At 43.5% G+C, this 14,067-nt stretch overlaps 1 protein-coding gene across 1 annotated transcript in view; it reads left to right on the top strand.

Annotated features, from left to right (window-relative positions):
- The window catches only part of GALNT17 (polypeptide N-acetylgalactosaminyltransferase 17), a 315,475-nt gene that overhangs the window by 271,871 nt on the left and 29,537 nt on the right, over positions 1-14,067 (top strand). The window lies entirely within an intron of this gene.

Raw genomic sequence — 14,067 nt, forward strand, 5'->3', positions numbered from 1 at the left:
CACCTCTATCCATTGCATCATGGTGCCCCTCTGTCTTTATCATATTGTATGTGTTCTTCTACCTATAAAATGTGTGCCAAGAAATTCCCTTGACAAGGTAACATCAATTGTTGCCGTAATCCTAGGTTCTGTATCTCTGTTGACACTTGAGTTCTCTATTTTAACCAGGTTGTTTCTATAAGAAATGGCTGTTGTCTTCATCAGAGACTCTTAGCATGTTAAAAGAGCATTTTAGCCTTGAGAGTAGGAGAAGAAACACAAATTCATTTTATCATGTTGGCAGGCTCCACACTTCTGGCTTTGATGGGTGAGTAAGATAAACTCTGAATTATCAGTCACAAACCAATTATTTCTCCCCAAATACCTTTCCAGCTCCATTGAGGTGCTTTGCCACTCAGAAGTGAATTATTGAATTTGGCATCTGTCATTCCCAGCCAGCTAGCCTCTCCTCTGGTCCACTTGACTTATTCAAGAAACTACAGGCAAGCCATAACTCGTATCCCCTTTTGAGAGATTAAAAGTCATACTTTCTACTGAAACTGGATTTAATTTATAATCATCAATTAAGTATTTCTTAAGCACCTCCTGTATTTCCTGGCACTAGAGACAGAGTTACAAAAGTGAGATAGTTCCTGCCCTCAAGAAGTTTACATTCTATTTGTTCAGTCCTCAAAGAAGGTGGCACTCAGTAGATCAGTTGGGTATATGCGTTGAATTATTTTCTGGTTGTTGGGGTGACATATATATTTTTACCTTGACCTTCATATCAAGGGTTCTTGACTTATTTTGTGCCATGGATCAATTTGGCAGACTGTGGAAGTCTATGGACCTCTTCTTAGAATAATAACTTTAAATGCATAGGATTACAAGGGAAACCTATTAAACAGAAATAGAGTTAATCAAAATATCAAGAGTCAAAAATGTCATGAATAACAATAAAAATCAAATATATTTTTTTAAAAGTTAATTGACAAAAAAATTAATGGACCCCAAGTTAAGAACTCCTGGTATTTCCCCATTGGATTACAAGCCCTTTATGGGCAAAAGTTGCTTTATAATAAGCCATCCACCCTCTGCCACTCTTTTGTGAGTCAAATGACTACAGGCTCAGGTTTGAGAACAGACATGAATCCAACCATTTTATCACAGAGTCAGTCCCTAGATCTAAAAACAGAAAGGAACAATCCAGTCCATTCCCTCCATTTACCAAGGAGAAAACCATATTCTAGACCAGGTATCCTACTCAGGCTTCTAAAGGCAGCATATAGCAGAGCTGGCTTTTGAACCCTGGTCCTTGGGAGTAGGTGGATAGTACAGTGGTTAGAGTGTCAGGCTTGGAGTCAGGTATATCTGAGTTCAAATCCGGCCTCAAACACTTACTAGCTGTGTGACCCTGGACAAGTCACTTAATTCTGTTTGTCTCAGTTCCTCATCAGCTAAATGAGCTGGAGAAGGAGATGACAAATCACTCCAGAATCTCTGCCAAGAAAATCCTAAATGCGGTCGTGAAGAGTTAGACATGACTGAAACAACTGAAGAACCATAACAACAAACTGACTCAAAATCCACTGCTCTTCTGATCCTAGGGCCATGTTGCTTCTCCTGTCTGACCCACAGGCACATTAGACTTTGCCAGCTGTCAATTATCTGTAGACAGAAGGGACCCAGGAATGGGCATCAGCTGGGGAGACCATTCCACCTTGGTATTCAAGTGGATGACTGGCATTTCCCTTCCTTTCCCTGACATCCTCCACCTTCTGTGGAGTGCTGGTACACTGAGAAATGGCCCCAAACACCGTGGCACGTGGGAAATGGACAGATGGAAGAGAAGTCAGGAATCTGAAGAATCCATCCCTGGGTAGCCAGGAGCTGAGCTCATTGCTAAGAGCATCCAGGAGAACTCAACTGCGCAGAGGCAATCGGAGTGTCTCAGTCTCATAACTCAGACTTTGGAGAAATTTCCCTTGCTCTTCAGTGAGCAAATGGACATGCTCTTCAGCATCTGGGAATGGGAATTAGGTTTTAAAAGATGGAAATTGGTCTCATATTCCAGATCCAGATTGATTGTTCAATTTAATTGTGCAAACACTTTATTAAGAACTTACTATGTGCTAGATATTGGGAACGTATAGAAAAAGAACCCAAAGCTTCCCCACCACCACATTCCCCCACATACTTCCAGCCTTTGCCCTCAAGGGAATTACATCTAGGAGGGGCATATAATACTTATATTACACACAAAATAATATATCAAATTGCACCTCTTATACATACTTGTTGTATGATCCTGGGCAGATCACTCAACCTCCCAACCTGCCCTTCATGCTTTGAAACCCAGCATGACCCATTTATGTCTTGTTTGGAGGTTAACAACGGGCTGTCCATACATTATCTAGCAATCCCTATGCAGGGGATTTCATCCCCTGCCTTTATACCTTTGGACAGATGGACATTCTGTCTGAAAGTGCTTTCCAAGACTCCAAGTCACAGAGAAGGTGTCAATCTGCACTAGTGAAGGGAGTTTCCTCACTGGCGAGTCCCTATGCCAGTAGTTCTCAAAGTGTGGTCCAGAGACTTAATAATATGAAGACATTTTAATTTCTAATATGGTAGATATCAATAGATATAACCCACATAAAAAAGGCTTTGGGATCTTCAATAAATTTGTTTTTTAGTCTCCAATAATTTTTAAGAGTGTAAAAGGGTCCTGAGATGAAAAAGTTAGAGAGTTGAGGTCCTATACCAAGATAATCATAGTCCCATCATCTCTTCCCCTCCCCTCCACACCCCTCTCTTCTCTCTCTCTCTCTCTCTCTCTCTCTCTCTCACACACACACACACACACACACACACACACACACACACGCACACACACACAGTTGTAGAGTAATAAAAAGTGATTTTGAGTGGTAGGGAACACCACTCGGAAAGAAGGAGATTAGGAGGGGTGTGCATCTAGACACAGTATCCACCCTCACAAAGGTGTGAAGGCAGGGGATGGAATCTCCTTGTGGGGATTGCTAGATAATATATGTACAGCCCTTTGCCAGCCTTCAGATAAGGTATAAATGAGTCATGCTGGGCTTCAAAGCATATGCGTGTGTCACCAATTGTGGTACAGTGGAAGGAGGCCCAGTTGTGGAGTCAGAGGTCCTGGGTTCAAATTCAGCCTCTCTCACTAATCATATGACCTTGGGCAAATCACTTTGCTGGGACTCAGTTTACTCCTCTGTAAAATGAGGGGGCTGGGCTGGATGACCTCTTGGGGTCCTTCCAGCTCTAGGTCTGTGATCTTTTGGGTCAGCTGGATTGGTCCCAGTGGTCCTAGGTGCTTGTAATGGTAATTTTAATTTGAAGATCTTTTCCCCCAAGAATATAAGTAATGAACCAATAACCTATTTGAAGTATTTGAAAATATCCCACTCCTGCTGCAAGAAGGGTCAGCATCTTCGGGGCAGTCCCCTGACTATTTCCACAGGGAGTGGGGAGGTATTTTATTCTGAGCAGGGGTATTTTTCCACCTCATGCAGTCCAGAAACCATCATGTTCTTCCTTACTACATTTGTGACTCCTTTAAAAACAAACAGACAGCAGTTAAGTTTCATTTGTCTCAAACAGAGATGATTTAGAAGGTTCCCCCAAGAAGGGCCAGAATGGTATTGGAAATGAACAGCTTGCTAATGGCAGGAGACGCTGTTTTACCTACAGCCAACCAGTCCAAATCTATCCGAGGTTATTTTTTAAAGGAAGATTTACATACAATGTATACAATGATACCTCTCTGCTCAGAACTCCAAGCACCTTCCATCTGTCAGGCCATTTATCCTCCACGTCCCTAACCCTCCCTTTAAATTGATTGAAAACATGGCAAGGGGTAGGGGAGTGGGAGAGAGAGGAGGAGACAGCGTGTGATTTCTTTCTACCCATTCTTAAGCCTCTCCAGGGGATGCTAGAAAAATTGGGGGCTGGAGGAATGAATAGCATCTACCCAGAGAGCTGGAACTAACTGGCATCCGTCTGCTTGGTACATCGTGCCAGCAAATGCATGAGGAGGTAGCTAATGATGGCATCGGGAGAGGGCCCCGAACTGGCGGTCTATTAGGGTCTCAAGTGGAATGCTGTTAAATGCCATTCACGGAGCCATCACAAGGACAACAAGCCACAGCTCAGCATTTGCAGCGGCCTGGGGTTGGGGAACATTAAGGCGATGTAAATCTGTGTGCCTGCTGGGTCTGTGCTGCGCAGCAGACAGGAGGGTTTTGTCAAACCAAACGTCCTTTTTGCATCTGGGGTTCTAGCAGATTCTGTGGGAGCCAGGCTGCTGGCTCCTCTATGCAGTATCAGGCAGGAAGTAGAGAGAGATGCCAGTCCAGAAATATTGGGTAAGAAGCAACATGGTGTAGTCTAGAGAGAGAGCTGGGCCTTGAGGCCAGGAAGATCTGGGTTCAAGTTTCACTTCTGACATACACTGGCTGTATCACTGGGCAATCTCTGCCCACTAGGCAACTTTCTAAATCATAAGTTTCAAAGAAAGCGTCGATCTGAATATGGGGAGGAAGTCCCCCCACACACCCCAAGGGAATTGCCTCTATCAATGAAATCACAGGCCCAGGGTTTATCCCTGTCTTTGAACAGTTGTAGAACCAGCTGCTAGATCAGGGGGTTAGACCAATGCCATCCCCTTTCTCTGCTTAACCCCACAGACAAAGTAGGGTTTCTGGGTCAACAAAACTGGTTCAGACCATCTGAAATGCTACCTGTTGAAGATAAGCTGTGGGTAATCCCTGTTCTCAGGTCCTATCCACCATTTCCTTCCTTCCTTTCCTTCTTTCCTTCCTTCCTTCCTTCCTTCCTTCCTTCCTTCCTTCCTTCCTTCCTTCCTTCTTTCCTTCCCTCCCTCCCTACCTCTTTCCTTCTTTCTTCCTTCCTTCCTCTTTCCTTCCTTCTTTCCTTCCTTCCTTCCTTTCTTCCCTCCCTACCTCTTTCCTTCTTTTTTCCTTCCTTCTTCTTTCCCTCCTCTCTTTCTCCCTCCCTCCTTCCTTCCTTCCTTCCATCCTCTCTTTCCTTCTTTCCTTCCCTCCCTCCCTTCTCTCCTTCCCTACCTCCTTTCCTTCCCTCCCTCCCTCCTTCCTTCCTTCCTTTCTTCCTTCTTTTCTTCCCTCCCTCCCTCTTTCCTTCTTTTATTCCTTCCTTCCTCTTTCCCTCCTCTCTTCTTCCCTCCCTCTTTCCTTCCTTCCTTCCTTCCCTCCCTCCTTCCTTCATCTTTCCCTCTACAATGAACCAAGTCTAGGACCCCATTGCCCTTCCTATAGTCTTCAGCTAGATGTAGCCCTGGGTCTGAGCTAGCCAGGTCATGGGTCAGAATACCAGCAGACAGCTTCATCCATTGATTCTTGGCCACTGTTCTCTGCTGTCAGATCCTGCTGAAATCTCTTACTTCCTATGTGAGCTTGGTCAAAGGACTTAACTTTCCCAGGCCTCAGTTTCATCATCTATAAGGAGGAGGGGATAGACTAGATGGCCCCTAATCAACAAGGCAGCACAATGGATAGAAAACTCAGCCTGGAGACAGGAAGGCCTGAATTCAAATCCAGCCTCAGACACTTACCAGCTGTATGACCCTGGGAAAGTCACTTAAGCTCTGTCTACCTCACTTTCCTCAACTGTAAAACAAGAGGGTTGTACTAAATGTCCTCTAAACCCCCTTCAATCTCTAAATCTATGACCCAGCTCAGAACCTATGCTGTTAAAATCCTGGTGTCCTATGCCTAAGTCTACCAGTGCTGGAATACAACCAAGTTGGTTTGGCATGACTTATTCTGGGCTGGCTCCGTCTCTTTTGCTTAGCGTTTCCCAAACTATCTGTTTCCTTGTTCTAACATTCTGCTAGGGATTGACACCAGCCAGTCATTTCCATAATCCTTCATTTCTCTTTTTTTTCTTTTCCCTTCTTGAGAATGAAATTTACCAGTCTTGACTCTTCCGACATCTCTTTCCTTCCCCCACGGCCTCTCAGAGATTCCTGAGTGGCTCCTTAATCACATCTCCAAGTTCGTTTAGCAGCTCTCTTCACAGACTTCGGGAAATGTGGACTCTCTCAAGGCATCTAAGAAAGTACTTCATTGCTATTGGCTTGCCTGTCTTGGCCTTGCATTCTCTCTTAATCACATTCCTTCTCCACTTTCCAAGCCTAAGATCATCATCCTTGCCACCGAAAGCAGAAACGCCATAGGAGTCGAGTAGTGTTTTCCTGCTGCCATCTGCCATGTTACACTGAATGCCCTTCCTCCTCCTCCTTCCTCCAAACTTAATCCAAAATCTGTGCTCTTAGTGCCTTCCTCACCTCACTTCACTTTGGGTTTGATCATTTTTCTAGTTTTAATTTTAATTGGTGTCTTTTGTCTTTGTATTACCTTCATTTTAAAAATACATAGCTCTCTTCCATTCAGTTGACTATCACTTGTATCAAAAAATAAAAAAGAACAAAGAAAAACAGTCTAAAAACTAGCCAACATATCTACTGAGCTCAACAGTACTAGAAGGAAAAGAGGCAGTTTTCCATCTTTTTTTGGGAACAAACTTGGGCATTACAGTTTCACAGCATTTGGTTTCTTTTTCTTGTCTAACCAACCAACCAGAATTTATTAAACACTCATTAAATGCCAAGCACTGGTTAGAGAATTGAATATACAAAAAAAAATTAAAAGCAGCCCCTGCACTCAAGAAATTTACATTTGAATAGGGGAGAAAACACATAAATAGTTGGGTATCTGCAAGAGACATATAGGGTAGATAGAAGGCAATCAGAGAAGGGAAAGTTCTAACAGCTGGAGGACCAGGAAAGGATCTCTTGCAGAAGGTGGGATTTGAGCTGAGTCTTGAATGAAGCCAGGGACACCAGGAGGCAGAAGTGAGGGGAGAGAGAGAGAGAGAGAGAGAGAGAGAGAGAGAGAGAGAGAGAGAGACAGCGACAGAAACAGAGAGACAGACAGACAAAGAGGGACAGAGACAGAGAGAGCATACCAGGCATGGGGTATAGCCAATGCAAAAGGCTGGAGATGTTGAGGATTGGATATAATGAAGGGGAAGTATTACAATAAGCTGAGAGCATAGAGTGCGTGGAAGAAATTCAAGTGTCAGAAGACTAGAAAGGGCCATTTTGTGAAGGCCTTTAAATGAGAAAAAAAGAGTCTTTATATTTGATCTTGGAGGCAGTGGGCGTCTTTGTTGTTGTTGTCATTTTTCGGTCATGTTTGACTCTTCCTGACTCCCTTTGGGATTTTCTGGGTAAAGATACTGCAGTAGTCTGACATTTCCTTCTCCAGCTTTTATGACAGATGAGGAAACTGAGGTAAACAGGGCGAAGTGACTTGCCCAGGGTCACCCAGCTAGTAAGTGTCTGAAGTCAGATTTCAACTCAGGGAGAGTTTTCCTGATTCCAAGCCCAGTGTTCAGTGCACTATGGCGCCACCTAGTCACCTCGGTGGGGATCTAATGGAGTTTATTGATCAGGGGGCTGGATAGTGACCTGGCCACACCTTGGTTTTAGGAAAATCATTTAGCAGCTGAGTGAAGGATTGATTGGAGTGGGGGAAGACTTGAGACAGGAACACTAATTAGAAGGTTATTGCACCTGTTCAGGTGAGAAAGGATGAATATCTGAACTAAGGTGGTGGCTGTGTGCGTGTGTGTGTGTGTGTGTGTGTGTGTGTGTGTGTGTGTGTGTGTGTGTGTGTAGAGGTGACAGGATTTGGTGATGGAGTGGCCACATGGGATGAGTGAGACCAAGAGGCTGAGGGCGCACTCCTGATTGGCTTGGAGAATGGAGGTGCCCTCTCTAGCAGTTGAGAAGTGCAGAAGAGAGAAGAACTTGGGGCGGGGGGTGGATAACAAATTCACTTTTGGACATATTGAATTTAAGATGCCTCGGGGATATCTAGCAGCTAGGTGACACAGTGGATAAAATGCTGTGCCTGAAATCAGGAGGTCCTGAGTTCAAATTTGACCTCAGACACTGACTAGCTGTGTGGCCCTGAGCAAATCACTTAACCCTGTTTGCCTCAGTTTACTCATCTGTAAAATGAACTGCAGAAGGAAATAGCAAACCACTCCAGTATCTCTGTCAAGAAAACTCTAAAAGGAGTCATGAAGAGTCAGAACAACTGAAAAAATGCCTGAACAACAAAGGAGACATTGAGTTTGAAATGTCTGTGTTCTGTTTTTGTCCTATTCATTAGAAAAGCATCATCCATAATTTCCATCTGGGTGGACACTCTGTCATGAGCCAGTTCAATGGTACCTTTTCCTATCTCTCCCTTCTCTTATTCTCAAATGTTTTCGATGATACTTTTGCTCTCTGGTTTGTAGATTTCTATATTGGTATGTATGTGTGTACGTGTGTATGTACGTGTATTTATACATATACATATATATACATATACATGTGTATGTATGTGTGTACATATACCTACACACACGCACACACACACACACACACACACACACAAAGATAGCACCACTCTCCCAATTTTCTATTACATATGTTTATTTTTGTTTTTTAAAGTAGGGCATACCAGTAACATTTTGGTCCCAGTTCCTACACCAAACTAAAGTAATCCTTCAATTCATTGGGGAGAAAATGAGCAACACTGGAAATTTGGCATTGGATACTATGAAAGATCGCCCCTATGTGATTGTTGGCTTAATTCTAGCATAAGAACATAATCTCAGAAATGGAGCTTTGGGCCAAAGCCATGGTGTGTTCCAAGTTCCAGGTGGTTTGATTAAAAAAAGGAGAATGAAGGTCCCCATTAGGAGAAGGCAGATGGGCTGAGAACCTCACAGAACCATGCTAGAGCTTCCCACTCCCTGCCCATCTGTCAGAGACCTGACTTCTTATGACAGTCACCAGGCAGGTATTAAACCAGAGAGATCCATGGGGCAGGAAGTATGTGTTTATTTGGCCGGGCATTTCATTTTGTCTAATTTGGTTCCAAAGCATTTGTTATTTCCTGCTGATTCCTAACTCCACATATTATGGCTGGTGTGTGTTTGTGTGCGTGTGTGCGTGTGTGTGTGTGTGTGTGTGTGTGTGTGTGTGTGTGTGTGTCTGTATAAGTGGGGGGCAGTGGAGTTTCACTGTGGGAGGGAGAAAGGAGTGAATGCCAGTTTTGGGAAACCTTAGGAGAGACTTAATGTCATTTTCTCTTCCAAGCATGTAACTGTGCCAGGCATATCCCAAGATGCTTTATGCTCCCATCTAATCCTTCAGAAAGGTATCTAGGCACTTTGGGGGCTGGATAAACAGAATTAAACCTATTAAACAGATAGATCACTGCCGTTTGCCCGATAGCTTCCTGCCATCACTCTAAGCTTCCACAACAGAAGAGAAGCCCAGCTGTAATTACAACTGCCCAGCACCACCCTCCTCCTATGCAAGAGGCAAAAGAAATGCTAACAGACTGGGCAATGAATGCCAGCTGGAAGAATGATAACAGCATCTTCCCTCTCCCCCAATGCCATAGAAATAATTCTAATTGTCTCCAAGCTTGTTCTCAGTTTATTCTTCTGATTCCAATGTTAAACTCTGAAGAAGAGACCGTTGTCAGATTAATAGAGGGCAGGATTCCCACCCCACCAGACACACTGATTCTGTCCATCAATACAGACCCAACCAAAGGCTGCTAAATGTTTCTGTCTTCATATTTCCATTGGTGTTTGATGGATCATCTAATTCTAAAATGTGATGATGGTAGCTTTGGAATATTACAGCTAGAATTATTATGTGGAAGGGAAGGAGGAAGAGAGAACTAGACAGAAAAGGAAGGGAGGAAAAAAAAAGAGAAGGAAGGAGAAGGAAGGAAGGAAAAAGAAAGAGGAGACAAGGAAGGAAGGAGGGAAGAGAGAGAAAAGAGAGGAAGGAAGAAATGAAAGAGAAAGAAAGGAAAGGAAAGAAAAAAATAAGAGACAAGGAAAGGAAGGAAGAGGAGGGAGAGAAGGAAAGAAAGGAGAAAGAGAGGAGAGGAAGGAAGGGAGATGGGGAGGTGGTGGTAGGATAGGGAAAGAGGAAAACAGGCATTGGAGAACTTCAGTATTTGAATCCTTGCTCTGACACTCAATTCCTTGGGCAAGACTTCCCTGGGACTTAGTTGACTCATCTGTATAAAGAAAGTGGGGATAGACTAGATTACCTCTAAGATCCCTTTAGTTCTAAGTTTATTACACATGTGAGAACTCTCCGAGGGAGCCTGAAGTATTCAGTTTCCCCCTTGTATCCCAGGACCCAGCATATTTTGTGTTTAACATGTGCTTATTGACTGATTGATTGAACGATCCTATAATACAGGAAAGAGATCTGTAGGAAAAAGGAAGAGAAGGAAGATGGAGAAAGGGAGCTAAGTTGTCATAGAAGGGCATGGAAGGTTCTGTTATTTATCTGCTGAACCCATTTCGTTGATGCATGGTGAATGCCATAAAAAGCCGTATTTCCCCCTATGGAAGCAATCTGATTTCTATCTGCCTCAAGTCTCAGATTGTCAGATCAGGAGTCCTGGGGGCTGAAAACACAGGTGTCGATCAGGAGAAGGAGGCCCCAAACCCTTCTGCCTTCTTCTGACCCCGTATGAAGTTTATCCACCTTTCCCCATGTCTCATTCGTAAGCCCTCTGTACTTTAGTTTCCTTATCTGTAAAATGGATGTTGGACTTTACGGCCTCCAAGGTACCTTCCAGCTGTAAATTTCTAATACTGTGATTCTTCCTGGAAGACCACTCTGCCCAGTGCCCTTTAGGCCTTCTTCTTGTTCCTTTAATACCAGCAGTACCATCGAAGTGGCCGTCCATCTGCTCTTATCTCTAGCTCTCAATAAGAACATAACAGACTTGCCAGGCCTTGCCTATCTGCAGCCCTGCCTCACGGCAAGTCACTGGCCTCAGCACCTGTTCTCTCTCACTCCCCACAAGCCTTTGTTTGACACTTTGGTTCTCCCTAAATTGAGAAAACTCAGAAGCAGGGGGAACTACAGAGGTAGAATAAATGTTACAAATGCTGTTCAACACAGTGGGTGGGTGTACTGATAGGTTTTAGTGAGCTGCTTTCCCCCTCCTTTAAATATATATTTTCAGATGATATTACATATTTCTATTTTATAAACATAAAATGTTTTTAAAATATAAAATGCTTACATTTTATAAATATACTATACATTTTACAAATTTTTATTGTTGTCCAATCATTTTTCAGTCACATCTACCTTTGAGGTTTTCTTAGCAAAAATACTCGAATAGTTTGCCATTTCCTTCTCCAGCTCATTTTGCAGATGAGAAAATTGAGGCAAACAGGGTTATGTGACTTGCCCAGGTCACACAGCTAGTCTGAGGCCAGATTTGAACTCGGGAAGATGAGTCTTCCTTCCTGACTCCAGACCTGGCACTCTATCTGCTGTACCACCTAGATGCCCTTCATTTTGCAAATAGAACACATCATATATTTCTATTTGTAAGTATAAATATAATGCATTGTATTTTATAAACACAATATACTTATATTTTATAAATGTAACACGTTTGTATTTTATAAACATTTTTTAAAAAAGAGATGATTCTTTGGGAAAGAGAGGAGAAAAGATTATCTTTGGAAATGAAGGTAATGTATAAAACCCCAAAAGACAGTCATAAAATTAGATTAAAAACCCTTTCGTTCTTCTGACATCCATATCCATAATTCTCGGCTGTTTTGCATTCCTGGAGGATACGGGTACAGCAGTGATGGGCATTTGTAAGCGGTGGCATCTTGGGATCCAGGTTGAATTGACCATGGAGTTCCAAGACATGACTCTCCTCCCACTCAATCGTGGGCCTGAAATTGGCCATGCTCCACAAACTTCCATAAAGCTTGGGCCAGACGTCCCAGAGATGCAAAAAATGTGTAACAGGCCGGCTTCCTGAGCGATCACCTGGAGCCTGGAGAGGACAGGTTTTGGGAGCTGCATGTGTTGGTTTGAAGCAGGACTGTGGCCACATTGGGCGTCTGGGGGACCCACTAGAATGTCCTTCCTTTGCCTTCACCTCCCCACCAGGGCTTCTATTTTTTTATCCCCTATAACTGTTTATAACATCCTTGCCTGGGACAAAAAGTCCTCCTTTGAGCTCTGATTAAAAGTTGTCTCTTTTTGTAAGTGATGATTCAGGGTGGTAGAGTGAGAAAGAGCACCCGACTCCAGCTCTGGGTTTGAATCTCGCCTCTAGTGCTTATTAGCCGGGCGACCTTGGATGAGGCACTTACTCCCTGTAGGTGTCAGTTTCCTCCTCTCTGAAATAGAAAAGAAGGAGAAAACCAAGATGTTTCTATCACCCTCAGTTCGAGAAAGGCCACGTTGCTGTGTATAAAGCAGAGCTGGCCTCGGAAGAAGGGAGGTCTGGCTGCGAGGACAGGACACCTCAGATTCTTACAGGGTCACCAAGCTCTTAGATCAAGGGGCAGCTGGGGATAGAATTTACCTGGATTGGAGCAAAGCTACTCTCATAGAAAACATGAACCCTGGTGGACTAGATCGGGGCACAATTAGGTGGATTTAAAATGGGCAGAAGAATCAGATTCAAAGAGATATCTCTGATGACATCTAATTGGGTGGTGGTCTCTAATTCAGTACCATACCCTCTCCTATCTTAATTAACTTAATTAACATTTTAATTAATGACTCCATGTGCTTATAGAATCTGCAGCAGAGTTAAGATCTGAAAGAATACTGGACTAGAAGAGGAAGATGACCTCTGTTGGCCTCAGTTTCCTTATCTGTAAAATTATAAGGTCAAACTGGATGGCCTCTGAGATTCATCCCAATTCTACATCTACATGCCTGTGACCTCCCTGGATCACAGTTTCCTCATCTGTAAAAGGAGAGGGTTGAACTACATGGCTTATCCCACTTGGGTTTAAAAAAATCAAATTCGAAAGTCCAAAAGGGGAGGTAACATGATCTGGGAGACGTGATCATGGTTAATAGCAGTTCATTATTTTTTAAAGTCTGGGTCTCCTTCTCTCGCCCAGGCTGGAGGTGGAGAGGCTACTCATGGGTCTCATTGCTGATCAACTTGAGAGCTCACCGTATTGAAACAGATATCTGATTGATTGGCATGGCCCGACAAAACTCAGAACTCAAGCACAAGCAATCTTCCAGTCTCAGCCTGACAGCTGGGATTATACCACCACACTTAAGTAAATGAAGGTTTTAGTGGACTACAAGCTAGTCTGTGCCTGCAGTGCAATATGATATCCAAAAAGCTAGTATAAGATATCTAGGAGCATCCTTTCATGGACCCCTCACACAAGGCTACCCCAGATTCAAGCCCCTTATTTAGTCTGAATCCACTCGAAACCATAGCCCATGAGCCCCCACCAATGTATTTACTTTTTTTCCATTCATCCAGGGGAGATGATTAGTTCAAAGTAAAGACATTCAATGAAATAATATAGTAAGAAAAGTAGCAATAAAAGGTCTCCACTCCCATCCCACCCATAGACATGGTATACACTTTACCCAAAATCAGTAGAAAGAGTGGACATTACCTAAAGAACATATGTGGAGTAAAGGGAATTCACATGCCAAGGAGCACACATATAAGAAGTATGTATAGCAAGGCACTCACTTGGAGGGCTAGTCCATGCTTCAGCATTTTCTGGTGTCATCAAGTTATTCTCGGGCCTTCTGCCGCCAGTCTCACACAGCGTACAACATATCTGCAGTATGTTCTTGATGTGTCCTAGCCACTAGCTACATGGAGATGATTTGTAGTCCCTGCCAGGCATCACTTCTTGTTGCTTTAGCATGCTTTAGCATGATTACCAGGGCTGTCCTGGACTTGTGGTCACTGTCAGGTGTGGCTCCCTTGGGCATGATGTCATTGAATTTTGCCTCTAGGTTTCAGCTAGAGGCCTCAGCAAAGGGGCCACCTTTTCCTCATCAGAGGGCGGTTGCTGCCATTGTTCTTTCAGTATAAACATGTGCCTTAATACACTCAGTCTTTGGACTAGGAAAATACCGTAGGAGATGTTCCTGTCTTAGAGAGA

The sequence above is a fragment of the Trichosurus vulpecula genome, chromosome 7 (genome assembly GCF_011100635.1).
Source record: "Trichosurus vulpecula isolate mTriVul1 chromosome 7, mTriVul1.pri, whole genome shotgun sequence".
Classification (NCBI taxonomy): Eukaryota; Metazoa; Chordata; class Mammalia; order Diprotodontia; family Phalangeridae; genus Trichosurus; species Trichosurus vulpecula.